At 32.0% G+C, this 3,445-nt stretch overlaps 1 protein-coding gene across 2 annotated transcripts in view; it reads left to right on the top strand.

Annotated features, from left to right (window-relative positions):
* The first annotated feature begins 881 nt into the window (after positions 1–881).
* LOC106471411 (28S ribosomal protein S33, mitochondrial-like) overlaps positions 882–3,445 on the top strand; it is a 10,333-nt gene continuing 7,769 nt past the window's right edge. Inside the window, exon 1 of one of the 2 annotated variants that reach the window (XM_013932008.2) lies at positions 882–941. The gene's annotated coding sequence lies outside the window, so the exon portion shown is untranslated. Of the gene's footprint in view, positions 942–1,004; positions 1,029–3,445 lie in introns of those variants that run through there. The other variant, XM_013932009.2, reaches the window with a different exon arrangement.

Raw genomic sequence — 3,445 nt, 5'->3', positions numbered from 1 at the left:
ATGTTTTTTTTTTTAATTTATCGTAACTGGTGTCGTAAGTAAGTTATATATATATATATAATATGGATATTTAATTAGATGTGAGTTTATCTTAATTGGAATTCTTCTGAATAGCTCATGCGACTAAAATATTGTTACGACAGCGGAAGTCACGTGAACCTGGTAACACGTAATGAGTTCTAGAAAGATCGGGAACATCACGAATAATCCAGACAATTAATCGGCATAGAATTGCAGACAGGCAGAGACAGAGATGGACGATTGAGTCAAGCGCGGTAGTAAGTAAATTACATGAATCGTTCGTTCTGAATTATAGCGTGTGTTATGTTAAAGTAATTGTGGAAATTAAGTATATTGCAAAGTTGTATTGAGAGAGAATAAACTAGTTTTATTTAAGAAAGGAGTTATATCGCTGAAGTTTTTCAGAAGGAATTTTTACGAGAAAATAACAAACGACCAGAGAGGTAACAATATGAAGTTGGCTTACAGAATTGTGAGTTGTAATCCCTTTCGACCTCAATATACTATTTCTTTGGAGAAAAATTACAGAAGCGTATATTTTTTTAGCAATATCTTACTTTCTATATAAATTAACTGAACATTTATACATTACTTTCATCATAATCATCACCACCACCCCCCACGGTGGTTAAGCGGTACGTCTGTGGGCTTATAACACTAAAAATCGTGTTTCGATACACACGGTGGGAAAAGCAGAGATAGATAATTGTGCAGCTCTGTGCTTAACAACAAACAAACAACCCAAAACCTTCATAGTCTCATTTTCATCTTAAACTTTATAGTCTATGATTTACAAAGCTGAACGAGTGAGTAGCTAATAATAATGAAATAAAACAAGATATACAAGTTTACCCATAGGTGGGGTTTCAGAGGTGAGATGTGCATCATATACTGATTTAAGTCGTCGTAATCTTATTCAGGCAAGTTTTGTTCGAGATTTGTTTAACGTACTGTTTACTTTAATAAGATATAAGTCCTACATCTGTGATGTTATATGACTTTGAAGTGTTAGTAATTATGTCTACGTATTAGCCTCATGTAAAAAAACATGTCTAAAATAACTTCAGTTGAAGAAGTTAGTTATCAATCACACGAGTCATACTACTTTACTTATTAATACTAGTTCTAATAGTAGTAATACTAATACTAGTCATAGTATTTGTAAAGAGTAATATAGTGTATCACTAATGTTAGTATTAATACGATGAATAATATTATAGTATTTGTTTAAAAAGTAATATTTTTCATTCCTAGAGTTAAAATATTTTTTATTATTATTTACCTTAGTCTTAGCCTCACAATAATTTATAATAATGTTTTCTGTTGACTTTCCACTTCTTTCAATAGTTATAAGTTACGGTTTTCAGATGAATTGGAACCTGCATAATGTTGGGAATTTAATGCAAAAAATAAATTCACTGTAAGAAACACAATATTGAAACAGCTTTAAAAATAAATTTCTATTTCAGTGTTGTGTTTTTACATTTTTTTTTATTTTGTGCATCAGTTAAGTGTGGTTAGTATGTTCTACAGATTTGCTCATATGTTGGGTGGGTAGATTGGAAATATAGATTAACATCTAATAAACTTTAATATAATATTGAATTTAAGGACAACAAAAGACCTGTTGGATCATTTAGGTTTTCCTATACACCAAACAACTATACAAATAATAATAACATAACAATATTTATGGACGACAAGGGACATATATGGTCTATATTGGATGTCCCATCCTCTAAACTAAACTAAAACTATCAAATAAATAAAATAAAAATCTTAAAGCAAACCCTTATCATTTATCAAGCTTTCTCTTAAACTAACTTAAATTTACTGCGTCTACAACAGTTATTCTGAACGTGGGGGGCAATTTAAAAATGCTACAATAAGAAAAATTTATTATTTGGGTGTGAAGAGCAAAAATTTGTTCTATTTTTACCTAATATTGTAAATTTAAAGCAGTATTATTAATTAAGCTCCAATTTTTTTGGTAAATTTCTAAATTTTACATTATATTATTATACCTTTTCAACACCAAATTTGATTTTATATTAAGGGTGCATCAAATGTTTTGAGGTTGGGCATGGAGCTAAAAAGATTAAGAACCACTGCTCTACAACATCTGAAGGCATCCATTCCAAAGGCCAACCACCCTGTTAGAGAAATAAAACTGTCTTAGCTGAAGATGACTCCTACCTAGCCAAAATTTATATTTGTGTCCCCTAGTCCTACTAGTCTCACCATTAAGTATGAAAAAAGATGATGCATCAACACTATCAGTTACCTTTACAATCTTAAACACCTCAGATCCCCCCTAACTTAACAGTTTCAGATATCTTAACCTCTACTCGTATGACAACCCATCCATTCCAGTAACCCTTCGCTGAACCCTTTCCAACAATTTAATGTCCTTCCTAAGGTAAGTTGCCCAAATGTGGCCTAACCAGTGACCTATAGAATGAAATTATAATCTCGTTAGACGTATATTCGATATTTCTGTAGATACAACCTAAAATCCTATTTGCCCCACCACTAGCAACTTAGATAGCTGAAGAGACTCATCAACTGTTACACCAAGATCCCTTTCTTTTATGACACTGTTAAGGTTATTCCCATCCAAGTTATACTTATAATTTAAATTATGATAACCCACATGCGTTATTTTGCATTTATTAGAATTAAAACCCTCTGCCATTCATTTGCCCAACTCACTAAATTATCTAAATCCTTTTATAAATCAGCAGCATCCTCTACAAACTTAGCAACACCCAAGACCTTAATATATCATCAGATCTTCTATGTTACTGATGTAAATCAAAAAGAGCAAAGGTCCTAAGACTGAGCCCTGAAGTATACCACTTGTGACATTAATCCAGTTTGACTGATCTCCATTTATAACAACCCCCCTGTTTTCTTCTATCCAGCCACTCTTCTATCCAATTTGCTAACTTATTCCCCACACCTGTAGACCTAATATTTGTACAAGCCTTTTATGTGGCACCTTGTCAAATGCTTTCTAAAAATCCAGGTACATCAAATCTACACCCTTACCCTCATCTACATAACAGTAACCTTTTCAAAGAATGTTAAAAGATTTGTAAAGCAAGATTTTCCCTTAGTGAAACCATGTTGACTATCCAATAAAATTTTAAACTTTGTTAAATGACTTTCCAAAGCATCTTTTATCAGACCTTCCAAAAATTTTCCCACAACTGATGTAAGACTAATAGGCCTATAATTACCTGGACATTTTTATCCTCGTTCTTGAAATGAGGAGTGATTTTAACCAACTTCCAATATTCTGGTACCTGATCATTATTCAAGGAGTTAAAAATAATATTAGCAAGTGGCTCGTATATCCCATCCTTAACCTCTTATAAAATTCTTGGTGAAATATTATCTAATCCCATCCTTAACCTCTTAT

Source organism: Limulus polyphemus, unplaced genomic scaffold (genome assembly GCF_000517525.1).
Source record: "Limulus polyphemus unplaced genomic scaffold, Limulus_polyphemus-2.1.2 Scaffold4603, whole genome shotgun sequence".
In the NCBI taxonomy this organism is placed as follows: domain Eukaryota; kingdom Metazoa; phylum Arthropoda; class Merostomata; order Xiphosura; family Limulidae; genus Limulus; species Limulus polyphemus.
The sequence above is the reverse complement of the archived record's forward strand: the minus strand, read 5'-3'. Positions and strand labels throughout refer to the sequence as shown.